Here is a 26,960-nt window from a genome sequence, read left to right as displayed (position 1 = left end):
AATGATTGGCAGCTAACAGTAGGCCCAAAGTATAGTTACTATGGGCAGTACTTGCATTTTGTTTTGTGAACTTACAATCGAGTGAAGCATTGTTCTATTGCAAGGGGGAGATTCTTTTTGAACCATTCTATTCCTGTTCTTACAGAGCTCTTCCAAGCAAAAGCTTGTAAGTATTGTGCAGAGAAGTGCTTTAACAGAGTGTGCCCAGTTGATTGTGTCTGTGGCTCTGCTGTTGTCTAGATCAGTAAACTCTCTTCCCTTTAGGGTTTGACTCTGGAGGTGCCCGTGAAGTAGGAGTCGCAAGGCCACTGTATACTCTTTATAGCAAAACCAGGTAAGGTCCTGTCATGGTAATGTCCTGTCATGCCACACCCCACAGGGCACCCAGTGTTCCAGAAACGCTATTAGAGAGTTTGAAGAGCTGCCCAGGTTGGGATGGTCAATTAATGTTTTCAGAGGGCTTTGCTGTTTTTTTCTGAACAAGAGTGTGGAAAATCCCAGAGAGCCAAAGGCTTGCAGCACCAGTGGCTAACTGTGGCCTGAAGTTTGCTGGTAGCGTTTGCTTCACCTTTCTCACCTGGCCAAAGTGAGAGCACAGGCCTCATTCCTATCTGGCTTTCAGCAGCGCTGTTGGAAACAGCTGTATATCATCAATTCCCTAATAATTCCTGAGAGACTGATGCCTTTCTGTAAAAAGCCTGATTTACATGGTGTGACTGCAAATTAAAAAGATGGATTTTATTCTGGTTTGTTGAAATTATGCTTTATAGACAGTGTTTGAAACAAAACTTATCAAATGCTCTGTGGTCTACTTACTCCCAGATATTAATCTCTGCCTGCAGTGCTGTGAGGCACTTTTCCTCATGAAAAATTCCATTCTTGTGAATTTAGTCTATTCATGTGGAGTCAACCTTATAGGGCTATTATGGCCTTTTCTTTTTTGAGAGAATAGACTAAAAAAAGGAAAAGCATTGGCAACTCATTGTGTGGCCCGGTTCATAGAATTATCTTTTCTTATTTTTTAAAGATATACAAAGCTGTACTAAAATAGAACTTTGTATTACAGGTTGCAGTTATTAACTTAGGAGATAATAGGGTTTCTACTTTCTCATGATAAAGGCTTCCTATGTTAATACCACCTACTGCATAATGTCTTGGCATGATATGCAGAATTTTCTTTGTTATGTAGTTAGTGAATGGCAGCTTTTCCCTTATGCATTCCAATTTTTAGGCAAAGATAACTCTGTGAGTTCTAAGAACGTAAGCTTGCATTCTCCTTAGGAAAAGTGAGCAAGGCAGTAAAAGAGATACTATTTTTAGATTTCTTGTTGATCTCTTGTTATATTGTATGCTACACGTACATTATTCAGAAAACTTTCCTAAAACATGAACACGAATAAATAATATAACTCTTTACTGTCAACCTAGTATTTCTAGAAAATATGTGGAGGAAGAAAGGAGGGTTTTGCATAAGGCTCTTTTGACTTCATTGTCAATCTTCCTGGCCCCTCACTGCTGACGTCTATAAACTTAGAATTTCATCTAAACCCTGTTCTCAGTGACTAAGAAAGACAGGGCCAATGGATGTGACCAAGGAGACAAACTTTTGGAGATTCCCAAAGCTTCCTGTTCTGGAGGAGGGGAGTGAGTGCTGAGGAGAGAAAATTTGTCTCTAACACAGGAATTGATATGAATTATGGCTGTGGGACATAGGGACTTGTTCTTACTCATTAGTTAATAATGGTGACTTAAAATTTGTGTAGAGTAGAATCCTTTTTTCTGGCAGTCTCATTCTTATGAAGGAAAAGTTTTCCTCCTACCTCATAATATAACTTCTTCCAATCTTCCCTGGAATTGTAGTCCTTCTATGTTAGCTATTTAGAAAATGTTTATGGACTGGTAGGACCTAGGAGCAGTTGCAATTTGTTTCCAACCAAATTGCTCCAAATCTTCATTTTGATTTGAGATCAGAAGGACAATTGAGGAGCTATTGAATTTCCATAACAATTTGAGAGTTTTAACTAGTGAAAGAAGAGTTTTTAGTTTTAAAAATTTTCAGATTTATGTTGCAAAACAATATGGACTTTGGCAAATATTGGTGTGGTAGAAACGTATAAAATATAGTTCTGAATGTCTTTAGGTAGAACAGTAGATCAGTAAGATTCAGAAATAATAGAATACTAAACCCATTTTTACTTTTAAAATGTGGGAGACATATTTCACTCTGTTATATAGAATAATTTGGAGGAGAAAGCATTGAGAATATCATGAAGTCTTGTGTTTTTGACTTAGGATTCTGTTTAGAATGCTGATTGTCATTCACATTTTATGCATATAAAACAATATGAGTTTTATAAAATTACAAAGTTTATGAGAGGATTAAGCAGGTTTTACTTTTATAGTCATAATGTGTTCAAATGCATTTGCATCAAATGGTAGATATAATTTCTCTTTGTAATTGAAGTTTAAATTCCAGCATAAATATAGCACTTAGAAAACTATTTTATGAGCCTTTCTTTTATAAGGATCCTGCATGAAAAGAAGGCTACACAGCTGGAGATTGTTTAGAGACAATTAAGACGTATTGGCTTTTCAGCTGGTGAGAAAAAGCAGGACTCTGAGACGCTTACCATCTTGAAATTGTTACTGAGGTGAGTTTCCTTTACAACATTAAGCTCTTTAATATTTTAAAAAAATTATTTAGCATCAGAAACTTAAGACATGATACATTGGAGCTTAAGCTCATAATGAATGTAAAGTGCACATTTGACTTTATCATGATTCATCTCTGTGAATCTGAGATCCTAGCCGGTTTTTTCAAGACTATTGCTCACTTCTTTTCCTAAAGAAAATATTGATGTATGCTGCTAGTTTTTATCACTCTGCTTCCTATCTCTCACCCTCTGCAATGGTACTCCCTTCCCTTTAGATTTGAACATCTACCTCCTTCCCTTCTCTCCTCCAGCCTAGGAAAAAGGCTGCCTGATCCAACTACCCTAATAAGGAAATAATTTTGTTTGATAGCCAAAATACTACTCATAGGGGAAAGAGTTTTACAGATGACTCTTAAAAGTGAGGAGCTTTCAGAATCTGTTGGTAAAATATATTTTATTGAAGGGATATTTCTGGTGACTCAGATCTATATTTTCACAAAACCCCAGGAAATAAAATGCTTTATAGTTATATACTTTAATTTGGTAATTGGCTCGATCCACCTGCTAGAGAAACCCAAAGGTGACCCGAACACTCAGGTGCAAATAGATTACCTGAAGCAATCAATGTTTTAAGTCCTTTTATTAATAAACCTAGTAAGAACTTTGACTTACCTTATTCTTATTAGTATCAATATGGATATTATACAGGTAAAAATGAATCTATGTTACAGAAGTTTGATTTCTGACTTGAGATTTTTTTTCCCTAGGTTGACTTAAATGTCTCTAAATTTTAATGTGGCAGAATGTATTTCTTGACACATAGTTCAAGGCAGGCTGAATACTAAGTTAATATAATTTGTCCTATTTTACTAGTTCTATGTGTCTATTAGCTTTGTGTGGGGGGCATATATTGAACTTTGTCTTTGATTTACTGTTTCATGCAGGGACGAGAGATGGTGTTGCAAATACTTCCATATCTGTACTTTGCTTCTGCTTGACATGGTTTTGTTCTCTTTGACAGATGTTCAGTGGCAAAAAGTAGCATAATTATTAATTTCCCACTTGACATTGTGAACATTTCAATGCTAAGTTAGCAGGTAAAAATGTCACAATCTATTTCTATTATATCCACTCATGAACTTCAAAAGGTTCTTAGCAATCGTTCTTGAGTCAGAAGGAAGACTACCGTGACATGCAGATACCAAGTAAAATTAACTTTGTTAACAGTACTTGACCTTTCTGTAAAATACTCAGTTTTGTCAGATACTTTCCTTCATGATGATAGTTTGAAAAAAAATTAACATTCATTGTCTTATATTGCTTGTGTTAACTGGAAAGAAATTACTTTAGCAACAGATGCACGTCAGTCCCTCACATATTGAGAAAACTCTACTCCCTGGGGCTATAAAAACTGCCAAGCTGTGGAGGTACAAAGAAGTACCAATCTGTTTTGATGAAGTGATATATGATGGGAGACAATTGCTTCTTACAAACGCACTGCTGATTAATTGGCCTCAGAGAGTCACATCTCAGTCATATTAACTTGAATGTTACTGCAGTGAAGAGCATTGGCACACAGGTATGGAGAGGGAACCTAGTTTTCAGATTATCATGACCTGACAACTCTGCCCAATAGAAATATAATGCTTATTGCATTAAAAAGGACTTTTAGTAGCTACATAAAAATTAGACATGAGGAACACATTTTTATAATGTAATTTATTTGACTTGGTATATCCAAAGTATTATCATTTTGACATTTGGTACTAGTCACTTTTCCAGTGCTCAATAGCCACATGTGGGTGGTCACTATTATACTGGCCAGCCCAGCTCTTGGAATCTTTGAGCTATTTGAGTTGCCAACTGCAAAGCCTATTCTTTAACCCAAATCTTGTGTCCATTTAGGACATATTGAAATATTATTTAGGCATTGTAAATATCATATTTTGCCTTTCATTGGCAGTTCTAGCTCTCTCTCTCTCTCTCTCTCTCTCTCTCTCTCTCTCTCTCTCTCTCTCTCTCTCATTACCTGTGATCCAGATTGAAAGAAAGGAGTTTATCTGAATCTGACTGGTGTGGTGGAGAGGTGAAGAGAGTTCTTAGACAAGTATTCAGACTACTGTAATTTGTCAGGGTCATTTACTAGTGACAGGGACTATTTGAGCTAACCTCACTAAGTGTAATTTCCTTATCTAGAAAATAAAAATACTGTAATAAACTCCATCTACCATAGTACCATATGTAAGTAGGCATATAAAAGCACTTAAAAAATAACTGTGAAGAGCTGATTAATACAAGGTACTTTTTGGGATAAAATTGTGTGAGTGTATTAAAATAGTTGAAGTAATTCTTTGGGGAACCTTGACTGAGGGCTTTATGCTTGATCCTGAAGAATTCTTTCATATGAGGCTATTTTCTTCCTCTGGTTTCTAAGTCAATCTCTCCTTTAAACTTTGGATCAATTTTCATTCTTCTTCAAAACATTGATTTTAATTTTTAAAACATTCACCGTCTATTTGGTATAGGTGTTGGGCTGGGTGCTTTGTATACATCATATCATTTAATCCTTATGAGAGCGCTACAGGTTTTGCTTAACTGTATGGATGAAAGTGAAGCACAGAGAGATTAAGTAACTTGTCCAACATCCCACAGATTATGAGCTGCCATTTGAGCCAGGTCATCTGAATCCAGGGACTGTGTCCTTGAGCTCTAGACTGACCACTGCTCATTTTAGTTGCTGATGTGCTGTGATGCTCAACTATAGCAGGCAGGACATGACAATATTAAATTGATAATAAACGTTTGAGTGAAATTTTGTTTTACCATACTTTAGTGGTTTTTCAATGGGAGGAGGAGCATAAATAACTGAGAATGACCAAAATATCATAAAAATGACTGGAGATTTCTATAAGTTTAGTGAAAACAATCCTATGGAAAAAAAGAGAAAATTCTCTGTATCATTAAAACATTTAAAAGGAGAGAACTTTTCTAAGTTTTCTTTAGAGACTGGTCAAGTTACAGTCAAAGTTCAGGTTTTAGAGATACGGTAAAATTGAAATTTTGGTTCTTGATACGTTCATGTAAAAATGTATTTTAGAGAAAGACTATGAATGTTGATAATAGATGTGAGTTTAAGATGGAGTGGTGACAAAAAGTACAAAACTTTATTCTCTATTTTTTGTCTGTACGGTATCCCTGAAATGAGAAGTAAACAAATTAACAACAATTTATTGTACCCATACTCTTTTTAGGGCACTGTTGGGTATAAAAATATGACAGCAATATCATAGGCACTTGCTATCTTATTGGGAAGCTAAAACCCACTACAAGGAAATCCAGGCAATGTAAAAGGAATAAAAGACGGGGGACGTGATTACTGGATCAAAGAAGGGTCAGGCGATACTTCCTACTGTGGTCAGAATAAGGTGAGAGCCTTGAGCTGGGAGTGCAATGGCAGAGCCTCTAGTGAGATCTGGGACAGATAAGGGCCAGAGAGATGGTATAGGGCTTTGAAAGTCAACAAGGAGAAGAGGAGAGAGTAGATCAGATACTTAAGAAATTATGTGACTGACTTAAAAAAAAAATTCATTGTGGTAAAATACATAGGACATAAAATGTACCATCTTAGCCATTATTGATTGTAGAGTTCAGTGGTATTAACTACATTCATAATGGTGGGCAACCATCAGCACAGCTCATTTCAGTCTGTAGAACTGAAGCTCTGTACCCATTAAATAGTAAGATACAGTACTATACTTTTGTGATTGGCTTATTTCATTTAACATAATGTACTCAAGGTTCATCTCGTGTTGCAGTATTATAAATGACTTATATATCATGATTAGAATATGGCAAGAAGGTAGGAGGAGACATAATTTATCTATGTGCTCACTTAAACTTTCATAACAAAAATGATTCTCAAATGCCTCCAAAATGCAGGAGAGTGAGGCCATTTGCCGGATGACTGACCTCATTGAGATGAAGCTTTGATCTATCAGGACTGAATAATTTCTCCTTAAGAAAGTATACATTTTAGTTACATGCAAGTGAAACTTAAAGAGGATGAAGCCAGATGACCAGGAGGAAGGGCAAAAAAAATCTCTACTTGGCAAACCAGGCTCTCCATGGGGTTGTGAAGTTCTTCAAGGCCGTGCTGGGACATGATGAAGTCACCTGCTTTATCAGTCTCCAAACCCTCACTGCTACAAAGATTAGACTTGCTGAGATCATGTGATTTCCATTGCTGTCTTCAACCTGCCACTCTTCAATCACTGTTTTCTGGTTTATTCCATTGATATATTGGTTTTAGGTACATACTTGTCACAAATTGGGGTCAATAATATATAAGAAATGATTGAGATTGCAGATTGTAGATAGGTAAACTTTATTTCACAAGCCCAAGGGGATAATTTACTTTTCATCTCCCCCCGTCTTTTGAAATAGAGAACCTCCAACAAATGGTATATAAAAGAAAACAGAGCAAACAAAATAGAGAAACTTTGCAATTTATTAACTCAAGCATGAAAGCACAGAAAATAAGCAAGGCTCAACTTAGTTGGAAAAATAAATCTGAACCTATTGCATTAAAACATGGTGTTGCACTAATCTAATGAGTTTTTAGGCAAATGAGGCATGAAACATTGCCAAAATAAAAAGTCAGTAAAATATCCAAATTACTCTTTCATGTCATTATATGTTTTATTTTATTGGGAACTGGTAAAGAATAGATTATTCCTAAATCTGCATTACTAGCAAAGTAAGTAGAATTATTTTATAAAGAATTTATTATTCTGATAAATTGTCAATAATGGCATATCAAAAGCAACTGAAACTCTAACAAAAGATACACATGTGCCTAATTTAAAAGAAGGCACTAATAAAACAGAACCTGCTTTTACTTCATTCATTCATATTCTAGAAATGTAAAATAATGCTAAAGAAGATAAAACATGGTAGTATATAAGCAATTTTGAGACCAGCATGAAATGATTAATATGCTTTTCTGTAGGCGGCAAACCCCGCAAGTGCCATGGCAAGGGTCTGAAGCCTCAGCCTGTTCCCATATAAATATTGATTTAGAAAAGAATTAGAAATGTAGGCACTGTAAGGTTTGTTCTTGCCGAGTTTAAAATGAAGAAACTGAGGCCAGCACAAGAAGAACCAATGCGAAGGGTTTATTCAGGTTCCTGGGTGAGGTTCTGTGGTCCGACAGGAGGGGCCGGAGAAGTCGCGCGGACTCCTCTCAGACGTGGGGTTTTATAGGGAGTGAAATAGCTCGATTGGTTTGGGAGAGCAGGGTGTGGGCAAAGCAGGACTACTATTGGGTATGGTTACAAGCCTTTGTTTGAAGGCCAGGCTGTGCAAGAAGGGAAGAAGGGAACATGCCTGAGTATGTCCGAGCATGCCCAAGCATGTCCGAGCTTGTCTGAGCTTGTCTGAGCTTTCAGAAAAGAGAAGGGCAGGGGGTGTGCGTCCGAGCTCCCAGCGAGGCAACCGGCCTTACAGGCACGTAGTTATTCCTTTATATAATCACATATAATCTTATAGTTACTTATAATCATAAAGATATATACTCAATATAACCTTTAATTTTACTAATGACTATCGGGTTATGAAGCATAGAACTGAGGTGACATTGGGAACAAAGTGATCCTAAGGCAAGATGCTCTAAGCCCTCTGACACTCCTGCATAAGGGTTGCTGGAGGGTGCCTCGGCTGTGCGGCAGCGCCAGCACTGTGAAAGCGCCCATCGTTTAGCCAGCTAGGGAAGGAGATGTCCAGAATGATGGAAACATCTCTTTCCTGGGGAAGTTAGGAGAAAACTCTGCTTCTCCAAGCTCTTGTGGCAAGGCCTGACGGCTGTCAGGGAAACCCACAGACATCTGGGGGCTTAACTGCCTGTATGCGATGCTGTGCTTCAGTGGTCACATTCCATCTCACACCCTACTTCTGCACCTGGTTTCTCTTTTTCTTAAAAGGTAAGAATTAATGATAGTAACATAATCTTAGTGTCCTTGATATTTCTGACAAATATGTGAAGAGCGCTGATGCATTAGCTTTTCTCCTCCCTTTGGCTACTTGAAAGTCTTGGGCCCCTTATCTTCAAGACTCGTGATTTACCTTACCTGACCCTATCACTGACCACCATTACCTCCCCTACCTTCCCTGCCCACTGCTTTGTACTCAATAAAATTCAGAGTGTCCAGGCACTCGGGGCCACCGCAGGTCTCCACACTTTGGTTGGCAGTGGAATCCCGAGCCCAAACTCTCTTTTCTCTATCTCTGTGTCTGTGTCTCTTATTTCTACAGTTTCTTGTCTCTGCACCAATGGGGAGGGGCTCACAGAACCCTACAGGGCTGGACCTTATACTTTCCTTTTAAGAAAAGATACAATTATCAGACACATCCATAAGACTCATTTATAAAGAATAAAGGAAGTATCTTTATCCTAGAGTTAATTCTGGAATTATTCTATTACTTTCTGGTTGAATGCAGCATTTCCTATAGCTTGAGTGGGATTAGTGAAGAGATTTGGGTTATGTTTTCAGTCTGAAAAAATGAAAATGATTTATTCTAGAAGCCCTGATTGTATTATAGTACTGTCAAATTATTAAAATATTGCCAAATTATGTACAGTTTAGTAAGAGCTGGCAGCTCATGAATTTTTTAAATCCTTATTTATATGGTTGTTTGAATCTATTTATGTGCCATTTGTAATTATTTCTGATGATTGGTACTACTGGCTATTACATGACAAAACCTTTTTGAGAGGAAAATTAATCTTTCATCCTCCACATTATCGATGCAAACTCATCACTTAAACCATCTTAAGTGACTTCTAGTGGATTTAATTTTGTATTTATTCTGCCTAGGTTAAGCAAGACTAACTTTACAATTTTTACCTGCCCTAGCTATCTCCAATGTGTATTGACAGTTCATTTGCTTTCGAATGGCTCCGAACGATTCTTCACAGTTGGGTAGATGTGCTTATCTAGTAACAAGCAGGTTTCCTGTGTGCACTTCTTTCTGTCACCTTGTGTGCTGATATAAATGTCCTTGGTGCTCTAGAATCATATTGCAGGAGCAGGGCATTAGAAAAAGAAGCTGGTGCAACAAGAAGGAGAGGATCCTGAATTTCTTTCTAACAGGAATTGAGAAGTTGCTTATTTGGTCTCCAGTCCACCACACCACCAGGGGACCAGCCAGAAACTCCATCGTCATTCACAGTTCTCCGTTACTTCCTCCTACAGCCAGCCAGCACTTACCTGATCTTTTGTGTTCATGCTTTGTCTTCATCCTTACACCAAAAATTGAGACCCTCCTCCTCCTCGCCTGCCTGACCTAGCTCTGCACCTTACTTTCTTGTCAAATAGAGCTACCTGTGCTTCCCTGAATGAGTTGTATTATTTCTTCTTCATCTCCAGAAATAAAACTAATGCCAGTGGAGCTTATGCATTCCATCTGGCTACCTGGCCTTTAAAATGTCTGGTGAGATAAAATTTCCAGTTGACCACTACCAATAAGTTATAATGCTGTTAGCATATAAACAGCAATGTACTTGACCAGAAAAGAAATCTGCCTGGAATTCTTCAAAATATGCCTAAGATTTTTTTATGGTAATGGAGCACATAATTTAATTTTCCATTGAGTCTCCATGAGAAGAGATGAAATCTTTAGCCCATATCTACACTGTATACTTCCCTTGTTCATATGAAGGGCAGATTGCTTTGGTTTTTATGAATTTGTGTGAGAAGAATAAAATAAATCTATTCCTATATAAATTAATTTGTTTGTTAGCTGCTGTTAAACAAAATTAAGCAGATGTATTTACTGATGCCATTCTTATGTGTTAATGTGCATTGTGAACTTCCAAGAGGAAGACTGTATCAAGCAGTGTTTCCTACGCTTATGTGAGCATGCGTATCTCTTCTCGGGACACAGTCTGTGAGAAGATGCTCTACCAAGTGGCCTGTGGAGGAGTTCATAATTCTGCCTACTGTGAAGTGAAATTTAAGCCCTGCCTTCCTGATCTTTAATTGGCTTAAATGTTGAATAGCCAAATTATAAATGTCAGATCAAATATCTATGAGCATATAATCAATACTAAAATAGATTATTGTGCTTATCCAAGTTTTCCTGCTACAATGTGGACTTTTCTGTTCTGCTAGTAAAAAGCTTCTCCTGGCCCTGTGTGGTGACTCATGGCTCCAATCCTAGCTCTCTGGGAGGCCAAGGCAGGAGGATCACTTGAGCCTGGGAGTTTGAGACCAACTTGGACAACATGGTGAAACTCCATCTCTACAAAATAATACAAAAATTAACCAGGTGTGGTGGCCTGTGCCTGTTACCCCAGCGACTTGGGAGACTGAGGTGGGGGATTGCTTGAACCTGGAAGATGGAAGTTGCAGTGAGCCATGATTGTGGTCACTGCACTCCAGTCTGAGAGAAAGTGTGAGAACCTGTTTCAAAAAAAAAAAAAGTTCACCCAAATTAATAATGCTGTAAATCATCAGGGAAAACAAAGAAAACACACTCTGCCTGGATTATTGTAATGTGGCTTATTTTTTTTATTGTTTTAGGGAGAGGTAGAGATTGGGGGCTCTTCTTAGACATTGTATTAGTTAGGTTACTGCTCCTTGTCTTTGCAAATGTTCCCTCAGTGTTTAATGTTATGATTCATGGTTCTTAGCAAAGACTCAATGTGAAAAAAACCCAGGAAGAGAAAAGGAAGAGAGTTATTGGCTCACACAAATTGAGCAAACTAGGGAAGCGCAGGAATATAACTGGAACCAGCCCTATAGAGCAAGGACTCTCCCCACCAGTTGCTCCTTTTCTCTGCTTTTGTCTCCCTGTTGGCTGCATTTTTTTTTCTCTGCAGTTCTGCTTTTTCCATGTGGCCTTGAATGTGGCTGCCAACAGCTTATTGTCTGACATTTTCCTTGCTCTACCACCAGAGAGCTGAAGGCTCTATTTTCTTTCTTCTAATTTAGAAAACCAAAAAGGGGGATGCTGAGCAGCCTATCTTGGATCACTTGCCCCCTGGACCAATCACTGCGGTCCTAAGGGTAGCACTATTTAGGAAGATGGCAGTTTCCGGTTAGAGCCTCCCACACTACAAAGCGGGAGAAAGCAATGCTCTGTAAGACACAGGGTATAGCTCTGGAAAGTGAACAATTCCTCAAATATTAAACATCCCCTTTGAATGTCCCTCTTTCTTTCCTGGTTAATTCCATCTCTTTCCCAGATCTCACCTCAGGAGACTTGGGCCCTAGAAGCTATTCCCAGCCTCTCATTACCCCTAGCCAGGCTGTCCCAGAACCTGAGAGCTTTTGGTGAGTGAAGGAGAAGGAAAGGACATAGGAAGGGTAACAGAGGAAGCAATGTTTCCTTCATAAACACACTTAAAGTTAGTTATGTTTTGAGGAGTCTCTTCCTTGGTGTTGATGTGTATAAAACAGGAACATCTGTCCTTTAACTTTGTTCCCTGTAAAGGAATCAGTTACCAGGGGTGATTTGTGTCTGTCTGGGATGATTTCTTAAATCCTTTCCAGTCCAGTGATTCTGGTAATTGTCCTTATGTCTGAGTCCTAGCACTTGTGACATTTAAGCTCAGTTCCAAATTAGTCTTTTCTGTCCACTTTGGGGAGAATGAAGAAGAGCTAGGGGAGGAGGAATGATGCTTCTGTGTCTTTTCCTCCATCTGATGAACATTGCCAATGTGTGTCTCCCTGTAATTTAACTGAAATTTTGAGCAGCTTACCCGATATCTGTGAGTGGTCTAGATTTGCATAACTATAATAGATTCAAAAATGGAGTTATGAATTTCATTTGGTAGGGTTTTCTTCAAATATACACATAAATCAAATAGTTTTTATGTTTTATTTCTGCTAATGTCTATAATATGAAGTGAGTACTTCATAAAATTTCAGAGTGTTAGAGGTATGTAGAAATTTAGAAATCACCTGAATCAATACTGTCTTCTTCTAGAGATGAGAATACAAATGTCCAACATGAATACACAAGAGTTAGTTGACAAAGTAGGTGTCTTGACTCCCTCTATGTCAGGGATATTTCTAGTTTATATCAATGCCTCTTAAGTCTTACATCAAGTAATTAGAAAGTAATCAGAAAACTTACATTTCATCAATTTTTTAAAAAATATTAGTCCCTGTGGCGAAGTATAGATCACTGGGTTCCAAACTTAGAGTGGTGAATATAGAAACAGTATTAAAAGAGGAGTCGCCCCAGGGTTTTTTCCTCTTGAAATTACTTGATTACAAACACAGTTTTAAATCTCTTTCTTTCCCTCTTCTCTCCCTTCCTTTCTTCTTCTCTTGCCCCTATTATTCTTCCAGTGTAATGATCATTATAAATGGTCAGTATGCATCTTGGTGTCCAGTTGCTTGAAATTAAACATATGTCCCCAATAAATGTACTTTTATTTTCAAGAAGGATATTGTTTAGGAAGAACAAATAAACTTACACAGCAAGATTTGTCAATAATAGATGAAAATCACAGAAGCCTGACATGAAAACTTCTCTCATTATTCATTTCAAAGCTGTAATGGATTTTTAGAAAAACAGAGCTTACATTTGCTTACATTTTTTATAGTCTTTTATAGATGGTAAAACACTTTCATACATACATGGTATTATTTAATTAGAGTTGTCAGATTTAGAAAAAAAGAATACCCGGCTAAATTTGAATTAGGTATACAATGAATAATTGTTTCAGTATGTTTCAAATATTGCATAAGACATTTGAAAAACTATTCGTTGTGTATTTGGCATTCAAATTTAACTAGCCATCCTGCATCTTATTTGACAACCCTGTAGTTGGTCTTTCTGACAATCCTGTAAAGTTGGTAGGACAATGTCCCCATTATACAGATGAATCTGAGTATCCCCCTATGTGTCAGGTCCTGGGCTATTCTTGAATATAGCATGATGCATAGATTATGCATACATTATGCATACCTTAAGGATACCACAGCCCAGTCATCAGAAAACCACTTCAGTGTGATGCATGTAGTAATAGGGGAAAGAATAAGGTCCTATAGAATCCTATAGACAAGACACCTAATCAATCTTGGCAAATCAGAAGATTTTGTAAAGGGGACATCTATGTTGAACTGTGTTGAATCCTGAATACTGAGTAAGACTTAGGTACAGACAAGACTGGGAAATGAGGAAAGAAATAAGAGAAAAATTAGTATGGTATTATTTAAGGAACTGTGCATTGTTCGGTATGATTGGCTAGAGGATATACTTTGACAAGTGAGGCTAGAGAGGTGAGCGAGAATGAACTCATGAATTGACATGCATAATGCAATTATTCATTTTCCTCAGGGCACCAGGTACCCTTCGAGATGAGATGAAATGATCCAATTTGAGTTTTAGTATGACTATCATGTTGGTGTTTGAAGAATGGACTGAAAGGGGAAAGGCTAAAGAAGATCATTTATTTATTCAACAAATTTTTATTTAGTGCTAACTTTGAACTAGGTAAAATTTGGGAGGCCTGTAGTAATTCTGGTGACAACTGAAGGTATTGAAAACTAAGATAATGTCTGTAGGGATGGGGAGAAGTGGATATCTGGAGACATAATAAGGAAGTGAATCAACCGAAACTGATTATTAACAGGGCTTGGTGTGTGAGGAGAAAGAAGTAAGTGAAGCCACTGGAGGCTGAATGAATGAGTGATGTTGTTTGCTGATATAGGAAACAATGCCACATGGAGAAGGGATGAAAATATTTTGCAATTTGGGATATACTGTTTGATGTGACTGTGGGGCTTCCAAGGGGAGATATTAAGGAGGGCAGTTTTTATAAACATCAAACCCTGAAGGGAGATGTGGGCTGAAGATTCTTTATGATTTATGAATCATGAGCTTTTTAGAGCTGGTTATTGAAATAATTGGTGAGAATGAGATCACCCAGGGAGTGTTTGGAGTCAGAAGACTGGCCGCCAGACAGAATCCCCAGGAGCAATCTACACTTAAGAAGCAAAACAGATAGAGGAAGTTAACAACAGTGCAACCAAAACTGCAAGGGAAACAAAGCAACAATGTCTGAGAAAATAGAGAAAAACCAAGAAATAAGACCCTTTCAAAGATCCAGAGGTCCAGTTTGTCAAAAGCTGAAGACAGATACCATAAGATGAGAACTTAAAAAAAAAAGCTCCATCTTCAACTATACAACAAAAGTTGTTATTGATCTTTGGCTTAATGAGGACTGGCTTGGGAAATAAGGTGAAGTGTACCTACAGAAAATGAAGTGATCTGTACCTACAGGTGGGGTGCATTTGTAAATAGTTATGAGTTTAGGAAGATCAGAATAGACCACAATACTTGTCTAACTGTATTTCTTGGAGTATTAATACAGTGAGAAGCTTCCTTGAAAACATTTGGAACAAAAGAAATTTGGGAAATAATACATATTGGGTTAGAATATTTAATATTCTGAGAAGTTTTGAAGCAATGAGATTTGTCTAATCTTATCTTAGTGTTGAGCGTAAATATAATGTACATATATAGTATATAGAGATATACTATACATACATATGCGTGTGCTCACACACACGTAATTAATGTCATGGAACACAGTTTGAGAAATTCTGGGCTAGAGCAAATAAGTCTACTGATGTAAAAAAAACTGAACATGATTGTCTTAAGAAACACAGGCAATAGTAGGCTGGGCCCAGTGGCTCACACCTGTAATCCCAGCACTTTGGGAGGCCAAGATGGGCAGATGACTTGAGCTCAGGAGTTTGAGACATGCCTAGGCAAAACAGTGAGAGCCCATCTCATTTTAAAAAAACCTGGTAACACTGACATAGCCTTTTAGCTATAGTTGTTTTGACAAGGGTACATTTTGACAAATTCTATGAATTAACCAATGAAGTAGCACCCCCATTCTCAACGAAACTTTAAAAAGTTAAAAAAAACTTGAAAACGAATAATATTTTTCTTTTTTAACCATACAAGATTCAAATAATATTATGAATTATTTGAAGAGAAAATAAAATTAACTATAATCCTACCACCCAGTTAAGATGATTGCTAATGTATATAATTTCACATATATACACTTAAGAAAATAAAAATAAGAATATACCATTCATTTTGTTTGGTGATCTAGATCCCCTACCCTCTTAACTCAGACCCCATGTGCCAGGAGACCCTTGGAGTTGCCAGACTTGCCTACTGGGGAGACTTGCGGGTTGCTAGCCATGCCATCATTTCCCCTTTCTTTGGAAAGGTTTGGTTGATAAACTGATTTTTAGTTTCTAGAGCTTGGCTTTTACTATTTTATTTTATGAGATGATTTATACAAGTTACAAACAGGATGGCTCAGAAGCATAACATATTCTGCAAAATATGAATGTCCTCTGTACTTTGGCCAGGACAATTGTGTATGCTTGCTATTTTTTTTAACTTCCCCTTGACTCTTTTGTTTTTTTTTAACTTCTCTTTGACTCCTTTTTTAAAAAATATGTATTTGTATTATACTTTAGGTTTTACTTTATAGGTTTTGGGGAACATGTGCAGATCATGCAGGATTGTTGCATAGGTACATAAATGGCAATGTGGTTTGCCTCCATCACCTATATCTGGCATTTCTCCCCATGTTATCCCTCCCCAACCTCCCTATACCCCGCTGTTCCTCCCCTACTCCCTCAACAACAGATCCCAGTGTGTGATGCTCCCCTCCCTGTGTCCATGTGTTCTCATTGCTCAACACCATCCTATGAGTGAGAACATGAGGTGTCTGATTTTCTGTTCTTGTGTCAGTTTGCTGAGAATGATGGTTTCCAGATTCATCCATGTCCCTACAAAGGACACAAACTCATCATTTTTTATGGCTGCTTAGTATTCCATGGTTTATAGGTGCCACATTTTCCTTGTCCAGTCTATCATCTGTGGGCATTTGGGTTGGTTCCAGGTCTTTGCTATTGTAAACAGTGTCACAATGAACATACTTGTGTATGTTATTATAGAACAATTTATAATCCTTTGGATATATACCCAGTAATGGGATTGCTGAGTCAAATGGAATTTCTACTTCTAGATCCTTAAGGAATTGCCACACTGTCTTCCACAATGGTTGAACTAATTTACACTCCCACCAACAGTGTAAAAGTGTTCCTATTTCTCCACATCCTCTCCAGCATCTGTCTCCCGATTTTTTAATGATCACCATTCTAATTGGCATGAGATGGTATCTCAATGTGGTTTTGATTTGCATTTCTTTAATGATCAGTGATGATGAGCATTTTTTCATATGTTTGTTGGCTACATAAATGTCTTCTTTTGAAAAGTGTCTGTTCATGTCCTTCACCCACTTTTGAATGGGTTTGTTTGTTTTTTTCTTGTAAATCTGTTTTAGTTTTTTGTAGGTTCCGGATATTCATCCTTTGTCAGATGAGTAGATTGCAAAAATTTTTTCCCATTCTGTTGGTTGCCAGTTTACAGTAATGATTGTTTCTTTTGATATACAGAAACTCTGGAGTTTAATTAGATCCCATTTGTCTATTTTGGCTTTTGTTGCCAATGCTTTTTTTTTTTTTTTCATGAAGTCCTTGCCTATGCCTACGTCCTGAATGGTTTTGCCAAGGTTTTCTTCTAGGGTTTTTATGGTGTTAGGTCTTATGTTTAAGTCTTTAATCCATCTGGAGTTAATTTTAGTGTAAGATGTCAGGAAGGGATCCAGTTTCTGTTTTCTGCATGTGGCTAGCCAGTTTACCCAACATCATTTATTAAACAGGGAATCCGTTCCCCATTGCTTGTTTTTGTGGCAGTGACCTGACTGTTCATGGAGTTTGTCTATGGGATGAAACTCTGTTGGTGGAGAGAAGTATATCCCCCTACTAAGAATATTGATTAAAAAAAATCTACCCATCAGAAGAATGAGAAACACAATAAAAATTTGCTCTGAATCTTGATCTTACAGTCATGTGTATTTGAAAATTAGTTTAGGTTGGCAAAGAAAAGGCCAGCATTGCCTAAAACACATAAGCATCTTTCAAAGTATCCACACAGAAATCAACACTATCATTTAAAATTTCTAGGAGATCCATTTTAGAGAATGCTTTTTAATGTATTCAATTCCTTGTATGAGGTATTTAGGGAGTTATACTTTATTATTACCATTTATAGTACAACCCCCAAATCTTTTTATACAACATGCAGTCAAACACACACACTCACATGCATACCTACACACACTCACAATCTTTTCATGTGGTCTATTGTTATTTTTTCCCTTGGTGTTAAGTTTCAGAAGCAGGAATCATGGGTCATGGAAAATTTACATCTAAAATTTAAAACCATACATAATGCCAAATGGCTTCCTGAAAAGCTGTGCCAATCTAACCATCTAAAAGCAGTAGATGTTATTAAGTGTTTTAATATTTGCCAAACTAAGTAAAATTAAATATTGTTTGATTTTTATTTATTTGATTAATAATAAATTTGAACATATTTTCACATCAATAAACAATATTTCTTCATTTACTTCTTTTGAAATCACCTGTACATATTTCTTAATCAGCTTTCTATTACTGTATTTATCTTTTTCTTATTGATTTGTAAAAGCTCTTCTTATATTAAAAAAATTAATCCTTTGTCTATTATATATGCTTCAAATATTTTTACAGTTTTTCTTTTTTTGTAACTTTTTTTTGATTATTTTCATTGTGATAGTTGAATCTATTCATCTTTCCTTTATAATCTTTGGCATTACTATTTTGCCTTATAATATATTGATATCTCAAGTTTACAGTTACAGAAATATTTATGAAAATTTCTTTTTAAATTTTCACTGCTCATATTTTGACTGATCAAAATAGATGGAATGGACAATCTCAGGTCATTCTTCAGTTTCACCAGGGGCAAAGTTGGTAACTGAGATATTCATTTCACTTAATACTTGGTTAAAACAAAAGCAAAATTATATTTTTACATCTCTTAGTTGTCATTTTTGTGTAGCCAAGCCAAAATATTCATGCTTAAAAGGATAAGTCAATTCAATTGCCAAGATGGATTGTTAGGTCAGAATGAATGGAGGATTACCTTCTTCCTAAGGGAATTTTATGATCTTTAGTATTGAGTTTGTGAAGCAAAAAATGTAATCTTCAGCCTGCCCCACCACCCCACATTTGAATTTCTCAAATGACTTCTGTTTTCTTGAAAGCACACAACAATAATATTTTGAACTGTTATTCTGAAGAAGACTAGAACTATACATTCCATTTGCCAGAAAACTTCTGCTGAGTATATGGAATTAGCTCATACATGTGACGACAATAGTGAACATCTGTTGCTTTGGCTTGCTCACTAATTCTTTGTCTCTCACAACCAACACATTGATTTTCTTCTGGGAAATATCCTCTCCTGAACTTCATGTAGTCCTGTGGGGCTACATGTTATTAGGCACACTTTTCTCTGCTGCATGTTTAAGTTTATGATCGGAATGGCCAATTAGATCACATTTCTCCTTTTGGTCCTGGTGATTTGTTCAAGGATAGTCCTGTGATCCAAAACTGGGTTGATAAGTTTCCCTAAAATTTGGTACATCATTCACTAGGGGAGAGGAAGAGAGAGTCACATATTTTTTTTGGATGATAAACTGTATCGAAAATATTAATTGGAATTATGAAGTTATGTTCCTTTTTTCTTTTGTAAAAGAAATTGAGGTCAACATTCAAAGAAGAGAAAGAGATGAGGATTGGAGACCTGAACCTAATTAGCCCTAAAATCAGCACTAAACTCTCAACTATTAAGTACTTATCTAATGAATTAGCTCTCTTTCTTAAAAAGCTAGGTTGAATTATTATTTCTTGTAACTTGCTGCTAAATGATTTTTGATTAATACTTCAATAAAGTCACAGCCTTACAAATGCTAAGATCCTTACTGTTGGGTAGAGATTGATTGCTAGATTTTACTCTTGCTATAAATCTGGAAACAGGTATGGAATGTGAAAGAACAAACACTCGAGCGATAAGACAATGCTCTGGTTTCCTAGTAAAAGATCCTGAGAATTATTTTTGGATTTGTCTGACAACATAATTCTGAAAATGACTGAATTATTAAAGAATGATATTGTAGTGATATTAGCTGACTTTGGTAAGTCACTAAACAGTGCTCTCCCATGGTCCCTGCAAATGAACAGCAGCTATTTAAGCTACACCCTATCAAACAAAGGTGTGTGATAGGGATTGATTAAATGGTTTCAAATGGCTGGAATTCCCCAGCCAATATCGCTATGCAATAGATGGTGCCATTGCCTGTTTCTAAACAGTGTGTTTAGAGGTGGGTTTGTATTGCTGTGTTATCATGATTGACTTGCTACTGCAGCATACTAGATAGGGCACAGTACACACAGGTGTCACTCCTCATTACATTGCTGACTTGTGAATACCAGATAGGTGATAATATTAAAACAATAGTCCTTTAAAATCTAAGTAGCTTATGTGTTACGACTTTTAAGATGTTAAATGTAGATCTCAAAAGGAAAATACTTCCATTTTTTTATTTTAGTACATGATACATTGCACACTTTTAAAAAGGCACACAAAAATTTAAGTAGTTGAATGGCTTGGATGACATTCATTCTTTCCTCCTCCTTTATTTCCTTAAGAAATAGTTTGGTTGTGGTGCTGTCTGTATGCCTATTTTCAGTTTTATTCTAGATTTTGGTATTGTTTTTTTCTCCACATAAACCTATTTCCTCTTTTTATGAGCTATCCGTTATCATAGATATCCATTATATCCTTCAGAAATGGAGATTAATAGAGAGGTAAGAAGATGAGTTTGACATCTGATTTGTCATTTCCCCCACCTTTTAACAAAATAACAGTATGACTAGTTACATTTTTTAGAAAATTCACATTCAACTTGGCAAAGTGATGTTAAAAGCAAAAGTGAAGGAGGAGGGGAAGAATGATGATGTAAGCAAGGATATAAGGCAATTGATATGGGGGTAGTTTTATTTTCTTTAAAAATTTTTATTGAGCCATAAAATACAAAAATTTCAGCAGAACTGATTTATTAATTTTTACGTGTGTATGTGTCCAAGTAAGCACCACACAGGTGAACATACAGAATATTTCTAGGCCTTCAGAAATCTCTCTCTTTTCCCCTCTGGTCAGTATCCTTCCCAATGATAACCACTGTTGTGATGTTTATCATCACAGATTGGTGTTTGCCTGTTCTTAAATTTCCATAAATGGAATCATATAGCATATGCGTTTTTTGGCATGGCTACTTATATTCAATATTTTATCTGAGACATTCATCATTGTTATTGAGTGAAGCTGTAATTTTTGCTTTATAAAAATATAACACAGCTTACTTTTTGTAAGAATAGAACACAATTAAACAAATCTATAGAAACAGAAAATAAATTAGTAGTTGCCTGGGACTGAGGGTGAGAAAAGGGATTAACTGTAAAGGAACATGAGGGATCTTATTGGAGTAATGAAGGTTTTCTAAAACTAGGCTACAGTGATGGTTGCACAACTTAGTAAATTTTTTAAAAACCATTGAGTTGCATATTTTAAATTAGGTGAATGTTATGGTATGTAAATTAAATCTCACTAAAGCTTTTTAAAAATGCCACAATTTATTTATCCATTCTACAGTTAATGGACACTTGAATTGGTTCCAGTTTTGTGCTATCATGAATAAAGGTGCAATAAACATTCTTCAATGTGTCTTTTGGTGAACATATGTACTCATTTAGGTTGGAGTAGGATTGTTTGCTCAAAGTATATCACTTTTCATAACACTTATTATAGTGCAGTATTTTATTGATTAATAAAAGTTTTACATTTTTACTATATTATTCATCTTTAAAAGACAAAGACAAGAATCCAGGATGATCATACTTATCATTCAGAATTGAAAAGTGACAGCACCCTGTCATTTGCTTTAGATATTTGTCTTTCCTTTTGAAAGAAAAGAAATGTAAGGCTTGTTCATTGACATCTGGTATACAGTCACTATTCATCAAATATTAGTGAAATAAATGTATTTAAAGGAACATTTAGTTTTTAGATTGCAAGAGGAATGCACACTCAATGCAAGATTTTTTAATAAACAGTATATTGAATATGCTTCTTTACTGCCTACTTTAAAAAATACGACTTAATATTTATTTTTTGTTTTCTCTGTCAGAAAGTTCTACTGAGCACTTCATAGACCTTATTTCATGAAAAACATATATTGTGCATACAATTATAGTAACATAACTTGTTATGATGTTACTTGATGAATGGTATTTCTTTGCACGAATTTATCATGATTTATTTTAAGAATCTTCTATTCTTGAACATTAGATTGTTTCCAAATTTTTACTTTTATATGTGGCAAATCAAAGAAATTCTTTATACATAACTATTATTTCCTTAGCGTAGAGACTTAGAACTAGAACTATAAGACCAGGGACTAGATACCTTTTAGAGTTGTATGGTTTGTTTTGCCAGAATAAACTTCAGAAAAGTTGTACCCTTGTAGACTCTCACCAGCAGTAGAGGAGACCAGCTTAAGGCAAGGAAGTAGGTTTTGTTTTGATACAGGAAATAACATTTTCACAACATAGCTGTCCTGAAGATATTCGGGCAGGTGTTGAGTGAACATCTGTCAGGGACGCTGGAAAGGAAAACTCACATTGGGTGGCAGTTGGTTTATAAATTTTAATGACCTTTTCCACTCTCAAAATTGTAAAAATACTGTTTCCTGTTCCTCATTCCTTGCTGCTTAATTCTCTTAGAAAAACATTCTAATAAAGTCTTGTTGATCTTAATGTCAAGACTACCTTCTGTTTGCTATTTACAATTCTTATTAGGTCCAATGTTTGCATTTCCAAGTAAATAAACTGACATCTCTTTATTATTTTATTCATGACTAAACTTTTTCTAAAAAGGGCATCAGTACTGTATCTATAAGAATAGTCTCATGTGAGAAATTCATTTAAAAATCATATTTTGGATCGTTTATAAAACCACTCTTTTTTTTTTTTTGCATTGGGAAGTGAAATATACAGTGCTAATACTTGATCCCTGTGAGATTAGAATCTCTATGAGAAAGCATTCTCAACTGTTCACAATGAGAATAAAAATATGGACATAAAAATTAGAAAAATAATATACTTAAGTGAACTTTGGAAGGGTTTTTCCACTATACTTTTACACTAAAGTCTTTTGAGACCAGTACGATTACTTATATTTTAGGTTTGTGTAAGATAAAGTATTTCATCAGAGGATTGACTGTTTCATAATTCAATCACCACCAAGCACAGTGGTAGTGGGTTTCATTTTGTAAAAATTATCGACATGGTATTGTGCTGCAATATCATGCATGTATAAAAAGTACAACAACATAAGTTCTTTGTCTTTGAACACTGTACAATCAATATTCTATTACCGCAATGCTGGTTTTGCTGCATTGTAGCTAAATTAGTGTGTCAGGTATAGAGATGCTTAAACCAGACATTTATGTAATGAGGATGATTCAAGAATTCTAATTATTTCCTCACCTAAAACACATTTATCTTTTCCTCCAGAGGTTTTAGAAATACCTCTCAATTTAAAAGTCATTAAGATATTTATAAATATCTAAGGAAGTGTGTTAATTTGTAGTATAAATAAAATTATATGATAAAGCCCACATTTTAGTAATAATGATGATATGCATACAGAGCCTTATAGTTAGTGTCCAGTGGGTGTTAATTCTCAACTTGGTATAAATATAAATCCTTAAAAGTATGGAAATGCAAGCTATTTAAAAAATATAAATGGAATGTGGAAATGTTATTGAAATACTAATAATATTACATAGTGAATAGTAAAGTATGCCTAAAGTATAGGTTATCCGTATAATTCCTTAACTGGAAACTCACTAGGAGAAAGATAAAATATAGTAGCATATATATATGTTATGACGACATAAAACATATCACCTTAAAAATACATAGAAGCTGATAGAAATACTTTGAACTAATTCTAAGCAATATTATATCATCTTAATATTTTTATTAATATAAAGTCCAAATTACTACTGGCAAATATCAAATGTATTAAAATATTTATTGCATTCATTTTTATTTATTAACAGGAATTAATAAGTTTAAGTGTATACGTTTCTGATAGTTTTTCCAGCATTTTCAACCAGGTCTTGCAATTTTGCCTAATTTTTTCGGAAGATTTAAGATCCTTATTTTTTCCCTGATTTTAGAATAATCTTAGAAATTAAGTTTTTTTCTGTGTGTGTGTATGTCTGTTTCTGAAGGACAGGACAGAGGCAGACTGACGATAACAAATAGATATGTAGTTGAACAATTGCAAAGTAAGGACCACATTTTTCTTTTTATTATCAAGTATGATGGCTTAGTGAGGCTGAATGGTGACAAATTAGTTTTAAAATACCCCAAAAGATTAGAAGAATTTTATCTGAATTGCATAAGGAGTGTTTCTTGGTTAGAACAAATAATTGAAATAAATTACAGACTATACACGTACATACACACATTTATCTTGGTGGACCTGCAAGTTGTTATTTGAGAATAATTTTGCCATGTCATATCAACAATGGCTTGCTTCTCTCTTTACCACCTGGTTTCTTAACCCCGTGTCCTATTATGTTCTCTCCCTCCTGATTTCTGTACCTGTATAACATTGGTTTATACATGGAATTGTCTACAAAGCCACATAGTTGTATGGAAACAACCTGGCATATCACAGCACTGAGGTGAGTGCAGATGTGACTGAAGGAGTGGGACCAAAGCAGGGACACACGGGGACACACAACTGGGATGAAGAGAGAAGTGATAGAGGTAATAACTGGACAACTGAGGGCCAGAAATGACTACAGTACCAAGACTTAGTAAGAGGTAGCAAAAATCATTATGAGTTATGAAAAGCTTAATTACAAAAATGCAAATAAATTAACATTTTGGGCACATTTGATTTTTGTGACTGAGTAAAATTCAAACCTGCTACAAAGGCAAATCACATAAAATGGAAGTTTTGTGTCTGCCAGGCTTACTCATCTTAGGGTCATCCATCATGCTAAGCAAAGTAGTAAGTGCACTATTCATTTAATGTCAAGAATTCATGTGAATGTTGAATAGTCTGCATATAATATTAAGTTTCAATGGCCATACTCATCGACTTTCAATTAATAAATTGATTTGTCTTCTTCATAATGGGTCTTTGGTTTACATTTGAAAACCTTGAGCATGGACACCTTTTCTTTTGTCAGGTTTCCAAAATATGTTCTCTTATTCTTAGTTCCAAAGCACCTAGGAAATCATCACTGATGTCTCTAACAGTCCTCTCAGAACTAAGTCAAGGACATATATCATGGTTAATATTATAAAACTCACTTATTATGATTGTTTGATAGATGATATAGCCTTTAGGAGCTAAACTGTTTCTCAAAGATTAAAATTAAAGCAACAGATGGTTTCTTCTAAGAATAAAATAAAGATGAGTTTTACAAACATAAATAATGAATACATTAGTAAATTAGAAGGTGAAAATGCTCTGTAATCAGGGGAGAGATTATGTATAGAGGGATGGTCAGAAAGATAGGGTACATGAAATTACTTGGCAATATAAGACAGTGATTTTACATTTTGATAGATTGTTTCACTGTGACAGCATTAACATGACTGCATCAAAAATAAATGTCAGAAGCTCAGCATCGGGAGATTGCTGTAGGAATGCGAGAGGGCTGAACCTGCCCCAACCGAAATGTGGGTCTGTTGTTCAATGATGATCTCCTTTAATAAAACTGAATCAGATGAATAAACAAACCTGCTAACCAGATTATATATGTTTAAGAATATGCAGTTCTGCTTTGTGGCAAAAGGCATGAAAATACATAGCACAACATATCAGCACCTTTTCACATTTTTTTTTCAGAGTAGTGTCAACACAATCTCTCAAATTAACATTTTTTTTTTTTTTTTTTTTTTTTGAGACGGAGTCTTGCTCTGTCGCCAGGCTGGAGTGCAGTGGCGTCAAATTAACATTTTTATCTGTCAACCATTGTGGGTGAACATAGTTACCATGTCAGCATGAGCAGAGAGAAAGGGAAGAGTGGAAGAAGGGGAAAGGATAGGAGAAGCATTTGCAGTTTATAAGTACTAGAGTTCCAAAAGTATTAAATCTTGGCCATTCGTGACAGCCTTATGACACCTAACATGTAATCCTACCCTGAAAAATTACTTCAACTTTCATTAACCATGAGTTAGAAAGGAATAAAACCAATTAGCAAAACAGACTCTTCCACTCTAAGTGGCCTAAGCTTTCTTATTTGAAACATTTAGAGCCAGACTCTGCAAAGCGCAAAACAATTCTCAGTATGAAGCAAACCTGTGCCAGTAGGGGTTGAGTAAGAAGATCAAATGGTTCGGCTTCTTCTCTTTCCTGATCTGGCTCTTGGGATCCCTGAAGCTGTTCTGCCGTAAAGTTAAATTAGTACTTTTGGGTAGGAAAAAGGTTGGGTTAGAGTTTTTCTTTATGATAAATTACTTTAGGGGATTTGCTCTGTGAGAAAGCTTAATTATTTTTTCCATAAAAAATTCTCTCTAGCATTCTGGCTCCAGGGAGAGATCTTCAAAAAGGAGGGAGACTTTATGGAAGATCATATAGAAGGTCCCTCAAATATATGTAATGAATATGGAATAGCTGAGCAAAGAACACCCTTTTCCCTCACAGCAAAAAAGTAGAGATTTTCTTTTTACTTAAACGAACAACTAATGATATGCCATGGTTAAAATCCTTTGTTGTGCCAACTCATTACTATACCCTGTCTTTCTTAGGCATATATACACAATTCAGCAGTGTCTGCATCTTTTCTTATTCTTTAAAATTCACTGAGGGCAATAGTGAGGAAACATGGTGTTGAGGAAAGGATTGGGCGCAGGTCTAGATTTTGTCATTTATTGGCTGGCAAATCAACTCAAGGGAGCAAACCTCCTGAGTGTCAGTTCTGCATGTCTAAAAATGGAGGTAACAATGTTTACTTCGGAGGTCTCTTTTGTGAGAGTAAATGAGATAATGTTATGTAAGAGAGGTTGATAAACTATAAATGCAAGTTAATTATTATTGCAGGGAAGGAAATCGAAATAATAATGTAAACTTAGAGTTCTTTTTAGGTGGACAGAGTTAGAGAGTCTACAGAATACATCCTTGAATGGCATGGATTCTAGGGATTAAAAAACTATCTAAGAGTGCTTAAACACAACTCCAAATATTGTAAATGCCCTCCCCCTTCAATAAATATCTATTTTGGTT

At 35.8% G+C, this 26,960-nt stretch overlaps 1 protein-coding gene across 1 annotated transcript in view; it reads left to right on the top strand.

Annotated features, from left to right (window-relative positions):
* The first annotated feature begins 301 nt into the window (after positions 1-301).
* The window catches only part of LOC110567430 (uncharacterized), a 380,448-nt gene continuing 353,789 nt past the window's right edge, over positions 302-26,960 (top strand). Inside the window, exons 1-2 of the mRNA XM_064360748.1 lie at positions 302-334; positions 2,526-2,651. The gene's annotated coding sequence lies outside the window, so the exon portion shown is untranslated. The remainder of the gene's footprint in view (positions 335-2,525; positions 2,652-26,960) is intronic.

The sequence above is a fragment of the Aotus nancymaae genome, unplaced genomic scaffold (genome assembly GCF_030222135.1).
Source record: "Aotus nancymaae isolate 86718 unplaced genomic scaffold, 86718_ANA_hifiasm-v0.15.2.pri h1tg000040l, whole genome shotgun sequence".
In the NCBI taxonomy this organism is placed as follows: Eukaryota; Metazoa; Chordata; class Mammalia; order Primates; family Aotidae; genus Aotus; species Aotus nancymaae.
The sequence above is the reverse complement of the archived record's forward strand: the minus strand, read 5'-3'. Positions and strand labels throughout refer to the sequence as shown.